Source organism: Falco peregrinus, chromosome 1 (genome assembly GCF_023634155.1).
Source record: "Falco peregrinus isolate bFalPer1 chromosome 1, bFalPer1.pri, whole genome shotgun sequence".
Classification (NCBI taxonomy): Eukaryota; Metazoa; Chordata; class Aves; order Falconiformes; family Falconidae; genus Falco; species Falco peregrinus.
In genome coordinates, this window is record NC_073721.1 from 36,344,888 (window position 1) to 36,366,397 (window position 21,510).

General features: G+C 43.2%; 1 long non-coding RNA gene across 2 annotated transcripts in view; it reads left to right on the forward strand.

Annotated features, from left to right (window-relative positions):
- The first annotated feature begins 624 nt into the window (after positions 1-624).
- LOC114012216 (uncharacterized) overlaps positions 625-21,510 on the forward strand; it is a 39,373-nt gene continuing 18,487 nt past the window's right edge. The window contains exon 1 of one of the 2 annotated variants that reach the window (XR_003554526.2): positions 625-734. This is a non-coding gene — a long non-coding RNA (uncharacterized LOC114012216). Of the gene's footprint in view, positions 735-19,754; positions 19,799-21,510 lie in introns of those variants that run through there. The other variant, XR_003554525.2, reaches the window with a different exon arrangement.

The window sequence follows — 21,510 nt, forward strand, 5'->3', positions numbered from 1 at the left end:
TTACTGCAACGCTCTTCACAGTGCCTGACAGCTGGTGCTGTGAACAAAGAGGCTTATTGAGCACTTCTTGATGCTGGGCACTGCTCTGGTGGCTGGAGCTGAGAGAACCACAAGATGTTTCAGTGTTTGTTGATCACCCCCACTGCGCCTGACACTCTGTCCTGAGCTTGAACTGCAGCTTCCAGAGCTATAGTTCAGCTACCCTGTATAAAGCAGTAGGACAGCTGCTGCTTGTAGCTTTGAACTGTTACAGCACCATGGGCTCAAGGTAGCCTCCGAAAATCACCCGTGGATGATCCCCATGTCCCCATGGAGAGATAGATATCCATATTTCTCATCTCTCTCCTGTACCTGCAGAGTGTAAGGGTGGCGAGCAGTGAGCTGGGAGCACAGCTCCCCCTCCCCGCTTTGCAGAGCACAGACTGCTTCTGGCTTGCCCATGCCATTTTGTTTCACTTTGGTTTGTTTTCCCCTCGTCTAACCCCTTACAAAAAATTACTGAGGAGCTCTAAATCCTAGGGGCAAGCCATTCGGCTCAGTGCTTTGTTGCAGCCTGTGTTTGCCTAGTGCAGCAGAGCCTGTGTGCAGCCTGAGCTGCGTACAGTACGTGACAGATCTCAGAGCTGTACAATGCTGAGATTGTCCCGAGTATGTGAAAATAACCGTCAGGCACCGAAGATCTCTGACAGTCAGTACACAACACCAAAACTGGTAGAGGGAGAACGCATATGAAAGTAAGTCATACGTAAAATTTAATATGGGGTGTTCTCTTTTTTTTTTTTTAAAAAAAAGATAGATACGCAGTTTCCATGGACACCCGTTTTTATCTTATAGTATGTTTCCTTTTATTAAATATGCATAACGAGGCTTGCTCAGGATGTGAAGTCTGGTGTTCGATTTTCTTTACATTGTCACTAGGGAATTCTAATAGGCAACCAGATTTCTGAAGACATTTAGGACAGTTTTACCTTTCTGCAAAGATGGCTTAACCCTTAGGAAGCCAGCCAGATATAGGGAAAGGACAAAGAATAGAGGGAAGGCAAACTCCGGTATGCAATGTGAAAAGCCCATCTACCTTTACCATGGTCCATTTTTCCCATTGGATTGGTCTTCTCTTTCAGCAGGCTTTCCCACCACTTAGTCCTTCTCTTGTTTTGCCTTTTTCCATAGGCTTCATTGCAGCAAATAGTTATTACTGATAAAATCTGATTGCCATGGCACTTGAGAACTTGAGGCTGCATGGGGAGCAGGTACGTGAGGCAAGAAAGACCAGTGCTTGAGGGGGGAGGAATTGGGAGTGGTGTTTTTTTATTATTATTAATTTATTTTGGAGGCATCTTGGCTTAGAAAAGGAACCTTTCAAAAAAGCAAAGGCCCCATCTGCTTTTTAAGATAGCCTGGGAGGTGCAGTGGTGTCCTACTTCAGAAAGCCTAAGCTGTGAGTTACACTGAACTTAATACAGTGCATAACCAAAGAGGAAAAAGTAGGTGTGTAGTGAGGTGGTGGTGTCTTTTTTGTTTAAATTTTAGTGCAGAATTATTTCATTTAGCTTGCTGATGAGGAGGAATTATAGGTGGCAGACAGTTTTCCTTCTGTTTTCCAGTTAGCACCAAAGTTCAATGTTCTGATTATCTTCAGCTTAAGGCACAGAACTCTTAAATGATCAGACTTACACATAGCTTATACCACAGATGAGTGCTTATGAATAGCTATCTTGCCCATGTGGAAACTTAGGTTTGGCCTTGAAGAGGGGGAAAAAGAAAAGGCTAGCTAAGAGATCTTGATTCACGTGATGGTATTTCTCATGCTTCTGTAAAGTCACAGAAGATGCAGAAAAAATGGTCATGTTGTTCTCTTCTTTCTGGGTTGTTTTTGTTTTGGTTTGGTTTTAAATTCAGATCCTTCCTTAAATTAATTTCTTCTTTGATGTTGAGGAAAAAGAACTGGTGCCAAATTCAGCAAGATTATTAAAAGCTATTGATCCCACATTGTTCTGTGTTCAGGTCCCCACCTGGTCATCTGGTTCAAATTCATACTGCTTTTTACATTATAGCAGCCTTCTGGAATCAGGGAACGTGTATTTCTCTATCAGGTCTAATGGTGAGAACATTGTCAGTGTCTCACTAATGTGCCATTTAGAAGAGAGAAGGCAAAAAAATCAGAATTATTCTATCAACTTCACTTTACTCTTCCCATTAAAAAGGAAAAGTGTAGAGCAGGTTCCACACAAATGTCATCACTTATATCTGCTTATACTGCAAAGTCTTCTACGTGAAAGCTCTCATGAAGTTTTTATCCATTAGCCCCTTCTTTATCAGGCCCATTTTATATTATCTTGCACACTGTGCTGAGCAGCAAACCATGAAAGCCAAGAGGCAGAGCAAAGGGCAGGTGGCACAGAGGCTGATGCGGAAGGACGTGACTCATTTGGCATTTCATCCTGAGCAGATTACTACATTTAATTTAGACATTGGAATCTGACGTCTTCTGACACTTCTCATGGCAGGAAGGAGGAGAGGTGGATAGGGGGAGAAAATGTACAAAGTTCTGAGATGCAGCAGGGCAAAAAAGATTTGTTGCCATTCTTTTGTATCATTACACTGGCAAATACAAAGTAATTGCTTTCTAGCACAGGTGTAGAGTCTCTTGGCTGTGACTGGGAGGCAGGTTACCCGGAGTTCAGTGCATGTCCTTTCTGGCAGGGGAGATCAGGCCTAAAAATGCATCTATAGAGATTGCATGACTGCCTTCATGCAAGGCATGGACAAAGCAGCGGAGTTATATGAGGCCCTGGTGGCCTCGGTTCCTTCTCTCCTATACAGCAAGTACAGGACCCTGGCACAAGCCTGTGATCTGGCCAGGTGTACGGCCATGTGCTTTAACGTCCTGTTATTAACCAGTGTTGGTTTTGTAGCCTGATTGTGAGTCAAGTAGTTCTTCAATAAGGCAGAAATGGATTCTGTGTGGTGAAACCTTGAATTGCTTATCCCAGTGCTACTGATGAGAGTGTGAAAAGGACTTAGAGAGATACATTTTTATCCCCTTTATCTGTGACGAGGTAAATGCACAGACCTGTCGCTTACCTGCCTCGGGGAGCTCGCTTGTGCATCCTCCTTTCACCATCACCATCCTGCTGCCTTGTGGACAGCAGGGAATCGGAATTAGCAATTAACATTGTTTACAAAAGCACCTTCAGAAGAGATGTTTTAGCTGAAGGCTCTCCAGCAATAATGATTTCCCATGGGGCTGGCTGCCCAGCAGGGCTGGTGATAACCTGCCGCCAAAGTACCAGGCAACGCTTTGATCATCACAGCTCGCTGCAGTACGTTCACTTTGCACTTAGTGTGGGCACAGTCTTGAGTTACTCTTCACACCAATCTTCTTTGGCATGGGAGGGTAGTAGTGAGCTGCATTGCTTAAGGCTTGCAGACATAAGAATTTATGTCATTTTCATGACAAACTGGAATCTGTATCAATGCCCCTACTCTAAGAAGGTGGTCTGTGGTCTACAGCTGCCAGTGCTGTGTGTGATTAGTTAGCCCTAATGCTGAGCTCTGCAGATTAATGTCTTACTCTTCTCCCATTATACCCCTTCTCCAGGAGGCAGTCTATCTCTTGCATCAGTAATGACCAGCTGCAGAGCCTCAGGGTTTTCTCTAGCTACTTGTAACTGATCTAGCACTTATTTTTTTCCAAACCCTGCCCTTTCCTTGATTGGTAAATTCCCCAATGTCTTTAATCAAGCTGTGTTGAGCCTAGCAGCTCTGGAAAGTTTTCTTTTGTTATAATAAAAGGTGAGCTTGTTCCCCAGGCAGGTTCTGCCAATTCAATTTCAACTATTGCACCTCTGCCTTTAAAAAGGGGGCCTTCGATCTCACAACCATAGGCAATACAGTATCCTGGGTGAACTCCTGCGACCTGCCCTTTCCCCTTCAAAGGAAAAAGGGATCCTTCCCTCCACTTCACTGAGGTTGATGCTTTGCCCAGTGCGTTCTTCATTCAGAGCTTCAGGCTAATGAACACAAAGGGTTTAGTTGTGCGGCTGATATTCATATCTCAGGTGGCCACTTGGGCTCTCCAGAACTGTCCTTAATTAAAATTCTGACAATGATAGTGTTCGAAACTGCAAAGCCGAAGTTAGGCATCCCTGAGATCTCACTGCCTGTCTCAGTTCTAAGCCTCTCTCTGGTTTAGGCATTTGATCAAAACTGGGAGAAATGTTTCAAGTAAACAAGCTCCTTGGAAAATTGCACCTAAAAGGGGAGAGCAAACCTGCTTACGATGTTGGTAAGCACAGGTGAGTAGATTGGGTTAGGGGACTTTTTTTATTAGTGTCATTATAATTATTTCACGATCCTGAGACTTTAACTTCACAGCAGCTTCTAATATCTACAAGCAGACTTGCTGGTTATGGAACTGGAGGACAGGTGAGGGAAATCCCAGATAACTCACGAAGACTGTTCCTGAGTATCCCTGCAACTTGCCCTAGTGTTCCCTCTAGGGTATGTTGTTTCTTCTGTCAAGGTGGTTTTAAAAAGCATTCTCAGATTGTATATTGGGGGTTTGGGGTTTTTTAAGCTTCCAGCTATCAGTAAAGCCATAAAATCCAAAGGTAAAGCTAATTTATCAGGAATACTTCCAAAATTTAGACACTGGAAGTGTGAAAATTGCTATTAAAAGCATCTAGCCTTGTATAAATAGAAGTGCAGTGAAAAGTCAAGATGAGTGCAATGTAGGGCTGTTTCAGGCAGGAGAAATAAAAATTAAAATATTGAACCACATGGTGTGAGAAATCATCAAAATTTATAAAATGCAGTAATTTATTTAGTTCTGTGGAATATAAACCAAAATCTGTCATTGTCAAAACACTGATTACAGAAAGCAGGTGATGGCTAATTAACAAAGCTAGGAGGGATTTAGATATCATCCTCTTCTCATTCAGTAGGTCATTGATGAGAAATAGTCACCACAAGATGAAGACCCAGATTTACCTTCTTCCCTTGCCTGATGGACATAGAAACCACCTCCCAGGAGAAGCAGCTGCTGCATGCCATGCGCTGAACCCATCCTACTTGTATGAAACACTTCAGCACTCGGAGGAAGAGTGAGAAAGGAAGGGAGAGTTGTGTGAACCTGTGTAATGGCTAGGATTTTCAGCTGGGACGCAGAACTGCCTCACAGGTCTCGCTCCCATTAACATTTGTTTGAATGATGTCGGAGGAGCAACTGCCTCATACCCCAGGAGATGTGTATGAGCCCTTAAAGCAAGGCCACGCCAGGATGGGCTGGCTCAGCTCCTTGGGCATTTCCCTCAGGCGTCACCCCAGTTCCAGATATGCAATTCAAGCAAGAGACCTCAGGTTTCTAGTTGCTCCCCATCCTCTTAACACCTTGCTAGATGCTAAGGCAGGGAAATGGGAACAGCTGCAACCGTCCTTGGCTGAAAAGACAACATGCAAACCCTGGCAGGGTGGGACATGGCATATTGCTTTCTGCTGAGAGGGAGCAGACCTCAGTAAAAATTAATTGAGTGGGTCTGCATTAAGCTGTTGGGTAAAAGGTAATAAAGCCATGAACCATCTCTTCTGAAAGTCCTGGCTTTATATTTTTTTCTCAGATGAAACTATTAGGAAATTTGACCTGAATTCAGAAAATAGTTTCTGGACGGCAGAAAACGTATTTTTGGTGACTTTATTATTGACAAAAAAAAATATGTTTACCCAGCACCACAGCAATATAAATAGCTTTTATCTCCATTACAAACAGGCTTACTTTATCTATCAGTGATGTACTTTAAATCTCATGCTTCCATTACAAACAGGTTTGTTTTACTGGTGACTTATTTTAAATCTTGTGGTAGAGCTCTGCCAACCCTAATTTTCTTTATGGCCAGATGCAGATCAAAGAAAAATAGGTGCCATATACTCCACATTCACAATCAGGAAAATAGGGAGCTTGGCAAGTTTTCCTTCTCCCTTCAGATTTTGTCTGTACAGAGCAGAGGGATAGGGAGGTGTTGGGGCAATTCCTGAGGTTTTCCAGTCATGGAGGAGGGAGAATTAGGGGCAACTGGTTCAGTTTGGGAGCCCTGCAATATAGTGCGTGAGACAGGGAGGAGCTCACACCTCAGCCACCATGCGGAGCTCCAACAGCTTTAATGCTCCCTCTGCATGGACCACCAATTATACATATGTCATTAGATATAGGACTTGGTATGTCTGCATAAATAAACCTCCCAGGCCCAGATCAGGAAATTATTGCACTTGCTTTCCAAACAGAACAAAGCTCAGTGTGGTGATGAAGCTGTGCACTTAGCATTGAAGACATGAATGTATGGAGTCAATTATAAAAGGAAAGCTCTGTGGTGCACAAATAATTGGTACAACCGCAGTGGCTCTTCCGTGTGGAATATATCCTCAGTGTATTGCTGCAACCTTCCTACACAACCAAAGAAAAGTAACTGATCAGAAAAAATAAACACATCTTACAAACTAAGTGTGAATGGAACAAAGGTGGGGAGTTGGGAGGTAGCAGTAGGGTACATACTAATTAATATTTTGAAAGCCCCAACTATGAATTTCTGTACTTTGAGATATTTGAGGTTCTTTTAAGTACATCCAGGACTCAGAATCCTCGCAGTCATTAATGGCTGTGGTGATCATTAGTGCTGGGCACCCAGTGAGTGTCAGAAACAATAAAGACATAGTTTATATTCAGAAGTATTTACAATCTGAATTGAAATAGGGCACAGTGAGTGGAAATTATAAGAAAACAAAACACAAGAAAAGGGTAGTTAAGTCAGAGTTTTGGTAATGCTCCAACACTTGAATGAGACTGTTTTAAGTGTGCAGGTTGCCCTGACAGTGCTGTCCCCCCCGCTCTCCATCCCTTCTCCTCAATGCAGATTTGCCACAGGTAGTACCCAGGTTTCTCCTCACAAAATTTCAAGGGTATGAAAATCAGGAAAAGTCACATAAACCATAATGACTTCTTGCCCTCAAATCTTTGAATTAGCTAACCTAATTTAATCACTTGGGCCACAGTCATTTCAGGGTATACACAGCTTGTCAGAAAACAAGTTGCTTCAAAAGCTGTTGTGGGGTTGATGGGCATCAGTACCTCTCCCGGCAGCTCGGCGAGTCCAGCGCACTCTCTTTATCCTTTGATGTGCGCCTTGAGTGCCTGATTCCCCTCCCCTTGGCCACCAAGGTAAGAGAGCTGCAGATAAGCAGGTTCTTGAGGGTGTTCCATATGAAATCCTCCTGGTGGGAATGCCCAGCACACAGCACCAGAGCTGGCCATGAGGGCACTCCAGGTCCTCTAGGGAGCCGCTATACTGGGTGTGCCCCCTCTGCAGAGCTACCTACTGACTGGAGAGGAGGAGGATATTGCCTCCCCAGAACTGAAGGTTCCCCCAGTGGGGTTCCATGTTTGGGATGGAGGATTTCACTACTAGATGAGATTCTGGGGAGGTCTTGGTGCTAAGCAGAACAGTGCTTAATTACAGCTATACCCACAGAGTGTAACTACCACATCCCGTGCTTCAGCTGTTATGTGTCTTGTTAACAGGCTAAGTTTAAAACTGCTTAAAACCAAAAAAGGTTCATGTTAGTGCCTACTTCAAGTAGTAGAGGAACACAAGAAATATGTAAACAGTGTTCAGTATGCAGTGCTAAACTCAATTTAAATAGGTTTCTGTGTTTAAATGCTAGGCAGCCTTTTCCATGACCATTTAGAATTGAAGTGGGCCTAGCATAATACAGGCAAGAAATTAAGTCAATGTCAAAAAGGATTCAAATGACATTGCAAAGGAACTCTAGCTGCACACAGTCACTTGCACAGTGGATGACCCATCTGGCAAGTCATTAGAAGGCTGGAGAAAAAGGAAAATGGGCACTGAATAGCAAGATGGTATATGTTTTTTAGACATAGTGAATTACTGGTCCATTATCTGATAGGGTTTTCCTCTCTCTCTCCCTCCTTGTTTTTAGGTTTTATAATTTTGTCCACTGTTGTAGTCTTGAGGGCATTTTGTGGAGTCTCTGGGATTCCTCTCGTTGCCTCTCCTTCTTTCATGTAGTGGTGTGGGAGAGGGAAGTTTTGTCCTGTTCCAGGCCAGAAGGAGGTATTGGAGCTTGAGTGGCTGCAGTGACAATTCCCAAGTAATGTCTTATCCACCTCTTTAGTGAAGGACTGTGACCATGGAGGAGCCCGCAAACTAGGTCCTACCACAGGGCAGGCTGTGGGGCTCTGGCAAGCCCTCCTGGCTCACAGGTAGCCCAGCAGGATTTGGCCCACTTTTTGTCTTCCTCTGGTGCTACTGCTAAATAAGAATCACCTTTCCATGAGCTGCCCTGTTACTGGGAATGTAAGAAGAGGTTACCGACAGAAGTCTTAATTCCCTGCACAGCATGGAAGTAACACTCGAAATCTAGTTGCCAAGGAACAACGTTCCTCCTAAGGAATAATGAACAATGGAGAAGCCAAAAATACTATTAGAAACTATTTGGCAATATACCATGTTTTTACTTTGTCTCAAGCCTTCCTTCATCTTATGATTGCCTTGCTAAAGGTGTAGAGAACAGGATAAAATGATAGAATGGGCAAGGGGTTTAGGTCATTTGTTTCCTGCTCTACGTCACTCTTTTGCAGAGAGGACATTCCTGCCAGGGGACGTGCACATCTTTTTTGAAGTTCTGTGTCAATCTTCTAAAGAAGTTATCTGTTGATCATGCTCAGGTTTATCTAGGGCGTATATCTATCTCAGCAGAGAGAAAAATAATTTCTTTTTTAGATCTGCCAGTCAGAGCAAGCGGCTGTCCTTACAGTGAGGAAAAACGATAGGATCCTTATCCATATCCTCTGTGACAACTTATCCCCAAGGAAGGGATGAATCTCACTTGTAAGTCGATCTGCAGGAGAAATAGTGTTATGCAGCAGTAGAAAGAATCACCTTCTAAAACCAAAGAAAATTTATCCCTGATTTATACTCTGCCTTGTTGCTGGGAGAATTTTACACCATCCCCAGAAAACCTTCAACCCTTTTTTGTCTGCATAACTGTTCAAATTTAAAGAAATGGAGTACAGTTTCTCAAAGAGAGAGGTCTCATGAGCTGCATGAGACTACAGACTGCAAGGAGACACCTTCCATCTTTGAGGCCCAGCCATGGGCTTCAGGCTTCCCAATCTTATCAAGGTGTTTAGGGCAATATAGCGTCTTTAAAAAGTAAATCAGATCTTGAAGTAAGATCACAAAGCCTGCCACATCAAGTGGCAGAACGCAGGAGTAAAGGAACAGTGGCTATAGACTTCGGTGAAGACATGGGAAGGAAAAAGATAAAATAAATGATGATCAGGTCATCATACTTACAGTTTTATGAACTGTACAAGCTCAATAGAGTTTAACAGAGTGGAAAAGCCATACCTTTGAAGCTGCGGTTGGAATGCATATTGCCTTATGGGGTTAATTGAGGAAGGCCCAGTATACTGTAAAATCTTAATAGTGACATTTAAATGGGTAAAATATATATCCATTGCTATGTTGACAGAATCAAACAATTAAGCAGTAGCTTGTGGTTGTACTCATATAGTATCTTATCCAACTTTAATGTGTTTCCTTTATCCTCCCCATGTGCTGGTGCTGTCAAGCTATTCCTCTCCCACTTTTCTTGTTCATTTTTGTAACTGTAAGATGCCACTTTCCTCTCCTTCCCCTTTCTCTACTCTCAGCACTGTGTCCTGCTCCCCCTGCATTTTGCTGTAGACTACACAGGGTGCTATGTTTCAGAGCCTGTTACAAGAGAGTAGAAAGACAAGCAGCAGCACCTCCTCATAAAGCTCTGGAAAGCCCTTTGCCAAAGCTGTTGGAATGTCATATTCATCATTGTTGGCTTTGAAAGCTTACAGCAATTTGAGACAGAGCTATTGATGCAAAACCTTTATTACAGAAGGAAGCTTTAAACTTGAGAAAATACAGGAACAAGCATGGCTATAATATTTTTAGGAGGAGGGAGGAGGTTTGTGTTGCTTTTCTCAACTGACTCTTCGGTTCTGACTTTTTTTTCTCCAAATTAATGCTTCCCTAGGATATGCCTGTGAAACTACAGTTCTTGAGGCTCACTAGCTATGTAGTCATATTTAGATTTTTGAAAACAAGTAACACATCCTTAAGGGCTCTTAAGTATACTAATGATAATGATAACTGAAACAGTGAGGGATCTTTCCTTTCTTGGGTAAAATACTTCTGCAGGACAGTGCCACAGCCTTGGCTGTATTCCATCAGTCTCATCTTCCCTGGCTCACTGTCATGGCTTGCTAGTCCGGAACAAAGCTCTCAGACTTGTTGCAAGAAATAAAAAATCTTGGAGAGAAAAAGAGTTAATGACCACAGTCAGAACTATTAGCATCAACCGAAGCCGAGTTAAAGGAACATGTGGCAGATCTACGCACTGGGCTCCCTTTGTGACTCTTTGATCCTGTGCAGCTGTAGAACAATTCAGCACAGCAACACCTGCTGTAAAACAGCTCAGTGACTGTGCTAATTGCTAAACTGAGGAAAAACAGCAATAAGTAACATGAGGGTGACCACACTGTTTCCGCCTTCAATCACTCAACAGATCAAACACCAAGCTCTGCTGCTGAGATGCAGTGAGAAGGAACAGGAGACTTGGCACTTGTGCTTGTACTTAGAGCCTGATTCTTATCTAATGCACCCAGGGGAAGAAGTGAGGGATAACTTTAGGCATTATGGGTGTTTGAGGGCCATCTTTTCTGGTTTTCCATCAGTGCAGAATCGGTACATATTTCTGATGAATGGATTTGGGGGCTTGAAGGAAGCAATTGTCTGCAAAACCCTAAATGCACATCAGCCAGCCCCCAGGTTTCTGATGAAGGAGTTTCAGTGAGGAGCTACGAAAACATTTTTTCACAAATAGCACAAAACTTCTGGCCAGGGGAGTTTTCCTGGGTGACATGTTTGGTTGGGCCTACTGTAAGAAGTCTTTAGGCAAACAAAGAGACCTGAAAAGATTTCAGCCTGCCCTAAATGGACTGGCAGGTGCTGAACTGAGCTACATTGAAAAATGTAGTAGGCTATCTATCATGGTTGTGGATACTTATTATTCAAAATACAGGGTATTTTTCATTATGAGATTAAGGTAGGTTTGAACTGCAGGAGCAGGATATTAGCTTACAACTTGTTTTCCCTTGCAATAGGTGTTAATGTAGTTGCTATTTGCAGGCTGCAGGCAGCCTTTTGTCAACTACAGTCATTGCAGGTGTTTTCACTGTAAAGATCTGGGAAATACAACAAGATGGAGATTAATTTGCAGGTCTTACCTAAAATAGCCCAGTCCATGTATTTTAAGCATTCCTTCCAATGTAAGACAGTGATAAATTAGAAATCCCTGCCCTGGTAAAGCTTGTTAGTAAATCTGATACGCAGTTAGCTGACAACCCTGATGCATGGAGTTTCAAACCTGCTCTTTGGAAACCCTGCCTCCTGCCCACCTCCCACTCCATTGTTAGAAAGTATATCCATCAAATTTTTACATGGGATAGCTCAGATTAGTGTCTGGATGATAGCAGCAACATTTTCTGCATTAGCAACTCTCTACAGATAATGTCCTGAGGATTGAGAGAGGGAGATTAAGTCTGAATAAATATCCCATGATATTCATATTTAATCATTGTACTTAGAGACTGTCTAATTAGTCGAAGCAACAAGTGTTACTGACATACAGGTTTCATAAAAATATATACCAAACTGAAGCAATAAGCCTTGTCCTTTTAAATTCACCTCGAGCCTGTAAGTGGCTCCCAGACAGAACAAACTCTGATCTTAGAAATGGAAACTGATGTCTGTAATGAGGGAGCCATGTTACCCAGGAATGACAAACAGCAGCTCTGGACATATCTACATGGCTGGGGGAAGGGGGAAGGAGAAATTGTCCTTTAAGTAGCTTGGTCTGGCAAATAGTGCATCTTTGCAACCCTATTAGCTTCTGAGTTTGGGACAGATTAAAGCTGTTAAGCCCATGCACCCAAGTACACGTGTTTTAACGTCACCACTTTAGAGTCTTTTTTCCCCTTTCATAAATGCCAATAGGATGGGAGGAAAGGGGGAGACAGCAGGGGCAGAAGGGACGGTTTGGGGGAGACTGCAATGTTTCTTTTTCTCTGGTTCTAGAACTACAATACTTGGCAAAAGGCTAGAAAGTGACATTTGGGGGAAGAAGGAAGGAAACGGTAAAAAAAGGCAGAGAGGGACAGAGAAGGTGGTTTGAAATTGCTAGAAGAGGCAGAGCAGATATATTACTGACGTGCTGTAAGTAGAGTGCACCATAACCAGTTCGGCTGAGGTGAGCTGGCATGTGCTTTCACAAAGAAATTTGGTTCCTCCATCACATGAGATATTCTCTGGTTGCTGCCCCATCATTTAACAGCATGGCATTCTGCTTAGGACAGAGCAAGCTGTTCTGTACCTTTAGAGACAGTGAGTACGTGTAGCTATGTCTCAAATGTTTCCACTGTAGCATATAATAGAAAGCCTCTCCACTGTAAGCATTAGCAATGCAATTTCATAACTATCTGTTCAGACAGTGCACAGGAGCTTGAAAAACAACTTGAGACACTTTATTCCCTTCGGGAAATGCCATCCGAGAATATGTTAATCTGACAAATACGCGAAAGGCTGTCCCCTATTGGTGAACCATGAAGAATACCACCTTCGTTTTTCTTGTATGCATGTGAGATGTGCTCCTCCCTGCTGAGAGTGGAACAATCCTTACCCTCTCATCAAACCAGACAGCTGAAAAGTACAGAGACATTGTGCTGCCTCTTTTGCCTTGCAACGTGAATTTGATATTATCTGTACCACCTTTGACAAGGCACTTGAAATTAATCAGAGGAGAAATGTCTTATTTGATTATATTTAACCATGAACATTGATCAGTTGCATGCAATTTTAACTTCAGAGCTGCATGTCCAAAGTCTTTTCTAAAAAGGGCAAAACGTTACCCAGAGATACATGGGAGCGTGTATTATCTGAGTCTCTGAAAAGACCCACTCAGGGGAAATGAGGGTACATCTGGGAAATTAAGAATCATTTACTATTAAACTCTCTGTGAGAGATGGACAGTATCAAAACAAAGATCCTCAAATTATCAGTCGTTTGCCCATTCCATGTTTTCATTGCAGCTGTCTTAACTGGCCTTACTTTAAGATTCTTGCATTAATTTCGGGCAGACTGCAGACTCAGTCAAGTCTCTGAAGAGACCGTAGCCAGACCTACTGTTCCTCAGCATTTCAAGCAGCACTGGAAGCATCTGACTTCCCTGCCTGTAGTCTGAAAAAAACCCAACCACCGTGGAAGCTACATAGTCCTCTAGTCTTTTTTCAGGCTTCCTTTCTGCTACAAGAGACTTGCTGTGGCCTCAGATACAGTATCATTTTGGCATCCTCAGGGCAGATCAGTTAGAGGATCTGTCAGGCAGACTCAGACAGACTCAGGTGCACTGAGACCTCTACACCTACACAGTATGCACTTTGAAGGCTTTACTTTGGATGTAGTCTATCTGGTCCCCTAGACTGGACTTCCCCGCTGGGAATGTTGTTAAAAGCCCTCCCAAGGCCCTGTTGCTGGTGCAGACCATTGCATCCCCATTAATGGTTGGCACATGTTTGTTACACACCTGGCCTGGAGCTTCAGGCTTAGCTGCCTCCAAAAGCTACGTAGATGGCGTACACCACAACTGCTCTACAGACTGAACCAGCACAGAACTGCACTGCTCTGCTGACCAAAGCAATCGTCTTTATGAGTGCTTTGTAGGATGGAAGTGGAAAATTTTCCACTGTTACTGCTTGTATCTTCAATAGGTAGAGATCATCGCTTGCCAGTCCTGGTCCTTCTCCCCCTGTTTCTTGGGGTATGGTAGGTCTCCCACATTTGGTCTATCTCATAATGCTCAGATAGGCCAGCACTTCACTGCTGAAAATAATGAAACATAGGGTGAAAAAAGGAAGAAAGGCAGAGAAGAGATTTTTATTGTGCAGGACAGTGGGTTGAAGGTCAAAATATGACCGCTCCAGTCTCTCGCCTAGAGCTTGTGACAACTTACCGTTCCTTGGCTGCACAGGATCCGTGACCCCAAACAGCGCACATGCTCAGGCAAGCTCCTCTTCTCCTGAGAGAGAGCTAGGATTGCCATATGTCCCCCGCCTTTCTCAAAGACAAGAGACCTCAGCTTAGTGAGGCCACTTTACGGGCCCTGGCAGGTTTTTCTTGACCATCTCTCAGATTCATCATTCCTTCCCAAAGGGCAATAGCTTTTCCTGCCTCTCGCCCCCTAACCTTTCTGCTCTCCAGACACCCTGAGGGTCTGGGATGGCATTTCCTGGAGGGAGTAAAGTGTCTCAAGCTGTTTTTCAATAGCTTTTTTTGGAACCTGAGGAGGAATTAATATTTCAAAAAAAGTGACTGGGTGGGTGGAGGGGGGAAGCTGAATACAAAATCCACTTGTTGATTGGGATTCTGGGGTGGGAGCAAAGGCAGAAAGCTTTACAGGGAGTGTTTTCAAGTTCTTAAGAGCATGTTTTTCAAAGTGCTGTTCTTAAGCGTAAAGCTGTTAATAAGAGCACAGTAGGGTAATATAAATGACACAAAAAGCACTCCTTTATTGCAAAGCTGAATGGTTTGTGGTTTAGTAGAATTTTGTGATAAAAGAGACAAAGGAATGAAAGTTTTTCCTTCTCAAAAACTACCATGCCTAGTAACATCTTTTGCTAATAAAAAGAACTCAGCCTCCACCCCCTCCTGACATATGTTCTTAACCAATTAAAGTCCTCCTGAGGGTCTGGAGGCCTATTGACAACTTGTTCCATGTCACTAAGCTTGGTTTGCTGCCCTGCTACAGAAAAAAGCAGTGCAGTGCCTCTTAAATGGTGTTTGTGTTAATAAGCAGCAGAGGAGATGGAGTTTTGCAAGCTGCCAGCCTCCTACCTGGGATCTTCATTCAATCATTTATCTTTCTCTTTGTTTTCCTTTCCATCTTGTTCTTTGTCAGCAGCAGGGCTTACATACCAACAGGAAGAGATTCGGTTTTCTTTTGTGTTGTAGGAAATCAATTGCTGCTGCTGCTGTTGTTGGGTTTTGCCTTTTCGTTTCTTGCCAATTTGCCCTGGGCAGGTTGGAGGTGAGAGGCTCTGAAGTGTGTGCATTTGCCAAGAAGGTGCACAAGAAAGAGGTTGCTATCTGTGAGCACACGGAGAGGGGAAAGAACCTGTGGGAAAGAGTAACCGGTGTCCCTTAATGTGAAACCAGTCTGTAAAATCTTTATGGAAAGGTGGAAATCCTTTTCTGTGCCGACTACTAGCGGCCCAATTCTAGTCCAAATAATGAAACCCTCTTACCGTAGACCTGTGGGTAAGCTGCGCAAGCAGCATTAATGCCAATATCATTCCAGCTGCAGCCCACCAGCTGGTGCAGCTATTTGTAAATCCAAGTACACTGTTGAAAGCGAGGCAGTGTCTTCCATTAGCAGTTCAGTCACCTTCTCATCCAAGTGTACGGAATCCAAATAAAACTGACTTCACTCCCTTTCCAACAGGAGCATTAAGAGCAGAGGGTGTCACAAGTTCAAAACATTGAATTGAGGTTCTCTGGCTGTATCTTCCTCAATTGTTCACTTGGTGGCAAAATCTAAGGATGAAACCATGCAGCTCTAAAGGAGGAGAATGTATGACCGTAATGCCTACAAAAGGGCTTTGTAGTCATTTCCCATCTCTTTTACAGACTGTGTGGAAGGCTTGGGTGGTATCTGGCACGGTTTCTGTGAGCCACTGAGGTATGTAACTCCCACTGAATTTAAGGGAAAGGCCTTATTAACTTTTTTAGGAGCTCTGCCATGTTTTATTGTTAATATACAAAAAGAAATGATAACAATTCCAGGGCTTTTTCCCTTTGTTTTTGTATATTGCCTGTTTAGATCTGCATGTTCCTTGCTGAATGAGCTTTTTCCAACCACACACAAAGCTCAGCACAAGGAGGTCCCATCTTTTAGCACCACAATAGTTTTAGGTATAGCTCTACTGTATGGATAGAATGTCCTAAGCAGTTGGTAGTCCTTGAGTTACCAGGTTCTACCACAGCACTCACAACAGAATACCTTCCCTCTCTGCCCAGCCACTGCATCCATTCCTGATCACACATCTGGTACAACAACCCTAGGTAGATCACCAATGGCTCTGTAAGACTGCACACGTGAAGGAAGGAGCTGTACCCTACAGCATGACTCCAAGGCTACTCTGCAGCATGGCAGAAAATGCCTAATATAATGTTTCTTTGGTCTTTCTTTCATTTCTCTGACTAAAAGCAAACCTTTGTCTCTGCCACTGAATGCATTTGTTATCATTAGTCCGTTGCCTAGTGCATATACAGCTGTTTTTAGCCTCCATTTAAAATGCAGTGAATTTAAATACTGACGTGTAAAGTGCAGCAGGATAAAGATGCACTCGAGCAAACATACGTTTAGTCATTTATTTTTCTACCAGCAGTTTTAGAGAGCTGTGGGGTTTTTTTTAATCTAATCTGTTCAGGCAGTGGTCTCAAGAGTAAAACCTTCTGCCTTGGCTTGGTGTTGATGCTTGGTCAAGTCTTAAAGCTTCATGGTTTTTTGACAGTGCACTGAGTCTGAAGCTTTGATGTCTAAGGCTGCTGCCTGCACAGAGTAAATCATATTTTAAAGTTTATCAGTACAAAGAGTGTGCCTTTCCTGAAGACGTACACCCATGCGTCTACACACAGCATCTTTTCACTTCTTTTAGCTACCTGCAAATTTCTTTAGGATTAAGTGATTCTTTCACTTACTGTTCCCACACAGACATTGCCATCTTTAATTGAAAGCTCGCAGCACTTGTGGACTAAGGTAATACATACTTGTGCTTAGCAGTGCCAGTTGAGGGCTGTAAGAGAAACAAAAATGTTTTCTCACTCCACTACTATAGCCACTGTAGCTGGTCCGCGCTGGCTACATATCCCCATGTCAAAGCTGTGGCTGAGACTGGTGGGACTAAAGCGAAGGCCAGATCTGTGCAGCAGCAGCTCCTTACTCCAGTGACAGTGTTGGCTCGCTCTGCCCTTGTGTTGTGAAATAATTTAAGTTTCTCCCACGTAAACCTGTAGCTGTCGCAGAGGTGACTGACGGTGACTTTTGGTGCATGAATATGAACAAGACCAGCCTCCTCAGGCCTCTGGGAAGCCTGTTTCATGGGTCAGCACAATTGCTGTGTCAAACACACTCCTGTGGCTGCAGCCTTGCTGTTCCCCTTTTGGCTGGGTCTGGGGAAATGTATGTGCCGCCACCCCTGAAGCACAGAGCGCCACCAGTTGTGAAAGTCCAAGTCTGCCTTTACACAAGCTAATGGAGCACATCAGGGCATAGGATTAGTGGGATTAGTGGCATCAATGTCTGAACTGTAGCTGCTCAAAGCTTTCTCCAGTTTACAGATGACTGCTGGCAGGAAAGAGCCACGGCTCCCCGTGTGAGGAGCAAGACACTGACTAAGCAGCCACTTTTCTGTTACAATCATTTTCTCTTTTCCCAAACATGCTTTATATAAGAAGCAGATAGTACGGTTTCAACATGCACATGTGCCTTTGTGCCAGATGTAAACTTTTCAAGTAACTACTCAAACCAGTGATGCTTGTGTTTTGCACTTGCCTTTGTAGGTTTCCTGGTTTCCAGCCACACCAAGTGAGAGCACAGTAGAGCACAAAGATATTGTGCAGGCCAAAACGAGTGCCGAATTTCTTTACACAAAGTTGTAAGTGAAAAAGCAGCATCCAACACAATTTAGCGGACCTGGCACTGAGGGCTAAATATGTTGTTATTCAGTTCAGCTTCTTCTGAGGAGACACTGGAGAGGGAGAGTGGCTGTGGAGGAAGGCTGGAAGTGGGAGTTTCTGATGAGCATATGGTTCAAGACATAGCCACCCCTTGCCCAAGGGCCCTTAGAAACACGAGGCTGGGACTCTGAAGAGCTGAGAGAGCAGAACTTTGTTCCCAGCACAAGCGAAAAATCTCTTAGTGTAGTAAAAAATTAAACCTAATCCAACATTACCTGCAGTTATGAAGGATAATGCACAAAAACTGCTGTTCCAGGTGTTAATTGCAGTGTGGCATTTCAGGAAGACCTAAAGAATGTAATTCCTGTCAGTGGGACTCCTAAATCCCATCAGTGCTCTAAAAAATCTTCACTGGCTTCCTCAACCATTAGTTACCATTGCCAATGTCTTCTGAGGTCTTTTTCACCTACTGAGGAATGTCTGGAAGTTCTCAGGGCAAAAATAAAGCAGAGGGGTTTTCTTCTGTTATCTTTAACAAAACTCTTCCTTTATCAGTCATTCCTTTAAAAGCTGGGATACTCTCTCTTCAGCACCTATCTGCAGTTGTTACCTAGAGGAAAAAGCCAAGTATTCAAGCTTTTTCATTCTCTCTTCAGAGCAGCTGCACAGAACTAAGATGAGAAGTATATTGAAATACATTAGTAGCACAGAAAGCCTCCACCTACTCTATCATCTCGGCGTTTTTCCTTCAGCTTCTATTTATCTTCTTCCTACAGGTTCCCTGAATGAAGAAAATTCTTCAAGAATTCATGATTCAGGCTGTGGGGGCAGGAGGTAACTAGGGACAAGGAAAGAAAGGGCAGGTAAAACATAATTAATTGTCTGTACACATCTTTCCCTCAGCCACCTATATAACTCTTTCCTATGGAAGTGTAAATGCCTTGGTATAAAGGTCAAGATATTAGCGCGCTAGGCATGATTCAGACAATCTTTGTTCAATTTCTGCTATTGATGCTTTGTATGACCTGAGGTAGGTCCTTCATTTCTCGCTGCCTTAGATCTCTATCTGTAAAATGAGGATAAGCATGTTTCTTATCCTTTTTTCTAGCCTATTTGGACTGTCAGCTCTTTAAGCCTTGGTGTTAGGTGCGGGTGCAAGCACCCACAGCCATGGCTCTCAAAGTATGATAGGAATGCAAATATGTAAGACTGTACCTGATCTTAAAAAACTGAAATTAGAAGAAATAGCAGAGTTTATCTGGCCTTAGTGTTACTGATTTTTTGATTATTTGTACTTTTTGTATCGATTGTATTCTTTGTGTCTTTTGTGTTGGTTAACAATCCATGCTTTTAGAACAGTAAACAAGGTATGGTATGAGCCCTTCTGTAAAGAGCAGGGTTTTCATGATAATCTTAAGCCACCTTCAGACCACCGAACCCAGTAAAAAAACTCCCAGGTGGCAGATTTCTTTGTAACTACAGCTTTGGGCTGTAAGGACTTTCTTTAGAAGTGTCTTGCTGGCCAGTGTTTACAACAAGTCGCTGGACTACAGAGATGACAGGCTGATCTGGCATTGAATTCCCTGTTGCCCTCAAAGGCACTATAAAAGAGTGTAGCAGAAAACAGTATGCTATTTAAATTCACAGTGGTAACTGCAATAAAAGGTTTAAATGTCCCCATGAACCAGCTTCCTAATATCTTAATATCCCATCAATACTACTTCACTAACACCCCTGCTGTAACGGAGGGGAGCAGTCAGGGGCAGACAGGTTCCAGCAGCAAAGCTGGCAGGAGATGTGTTTTCCCCCTGGCCAAGTTCCCACCTACCTTCTTGCAGTTCATCACCCCTCAGCTGTGTTGATACAACAGTATATCATTAACAGTTATTTTTCAGGCTGTTCATTTCAGGACTCCGGGTTACGGCTCAGCCACGCACGCAATGAGGATGGCACAAGTGAGGTGTACCGGGCAGGGGGCAGGGGGGCCCGTGTGGAGCATGCAGCCAGGGAGCGGGCACTTCTGAAGGCTGGGCTGGCTGCGGGACCAGGGCGCAGTGCAATGAGCCAGGTCTCGCTGCGTGCAGCCTGATGTCCTCCTGTTAGCTGTGTGTCAAGGAGTGTACGCACTTTTCTAAACTGGGTGCCTAACGAGCTCCTAAGGCCATTCATGGCATAGCGTTCCTCGGGAGAATAGCTGCACTAATTCAGATGTTCATCTCACGGTATCTAGGGGTTGGCAGTATTGCTAAGAAACATAAGACATCAGGAAACGTGACACACTGTGACAAAGAATGGGGGACACTGAACAGAGACCCTGAGAAACCATAAACAGGGGAGTCAAATCAAATAGGAAGAATTACATAAGATGACTTTTCATGATTTTTTCTTTTTTCCTTTTATTCTTTTTTAGAGGGTGAATGGGGGCGGTGGTTCACTTTCCAGCTTGTAACCTATAAATTTAACAGTGAACTTACTAAAACATTGTTGAACCTCATTACGCCCGAGTTACCAAAACTGACTTCAATTTGCATGCTTGTGCAGAAGCTCATGCTAGGTAGAATCACAACATTTATGGTCTCCAGATGGTAGCTGTTTTGATAGATGAAGGTCACATCTTTTTAGATCTCTTTGTTCTGTATCCGTAGGCAAATTGGTTGAGATTTGGGGCTGCTTTGAATCAGAATGAATGGCTGAATGATGGAAACTCAGCTTCCATGTGGGACAAGTGGGTAACGACTGAGAGCTAATAAGGATACACCTATTGATCAACAGATTGGACAATGTCAGCGAGCACTTTTTTAATCAGAAAGAAGCCATACCTGGGGATACGTGCTATGAAAATTACTGGCAGGGGAAGGAAGTAATTTCACAAGGAGAATATTGCTAAATTTAATCTTTCCAACAGAAATTCTGGAGATAAACCCATTAACAACCTTCTGCTTCTCTTTGCATTATTTTTCTTTCGTAGTTGCAAAGTTTAAGAAAGCATTTCATCTCTTACGAATTATATAGAGTGTTATGCCTATTTGTCTACTTATTTCCATTAGCAAGGGTAGAAAGAATTTTTTGTCAGTTGTCGTATCATTAATCCTGGGCTTCTAGGCTTGATTTGACTATTGTGAATAGAGTCACTTCCAAAATCTATTTGAAAATTATTGTATACATGCTTTTCTTGTGCAGAAAAATTGGTCAGCTTTCTGGCAAATGGTGTGCATAACACCCAGCTGCACTCTCACATGTGGAGCACACAGTCTTAAAATGACCGAATCAAAGCCCAGGAGAAAGTGCAGGCTGAAGAGAGCAGAATGAGGCTAGATTCTCAGAAGGGAGTAATGATAAGAGGTGCCTAGAAGAAGATCTGGCTTTCAGCTAGCTTTGAATGTCTAACCTCTGAAGATCAGAAGCATTTAGATGTCTCAAACCTGAGCCAAAATGATCTTCACTCTGGAGTTTCCTCACTGATTCTTCTCCTCTCTTTGGGCTGATGACTTCATTTGTCCCACAGGTCCTTTACCAATGCGCTTCCATATCATGCCTGTACTCCTTTCATCTTGCCTCATTTCCTGAGAGAGCTAAACTACTTGGAATTCTTTTCTTTTTCCAAACTGAGAGTTCAAAGGATGGATTTTTAATTAACTATTCCTGATAAGTGGTTTCATTAAATGAA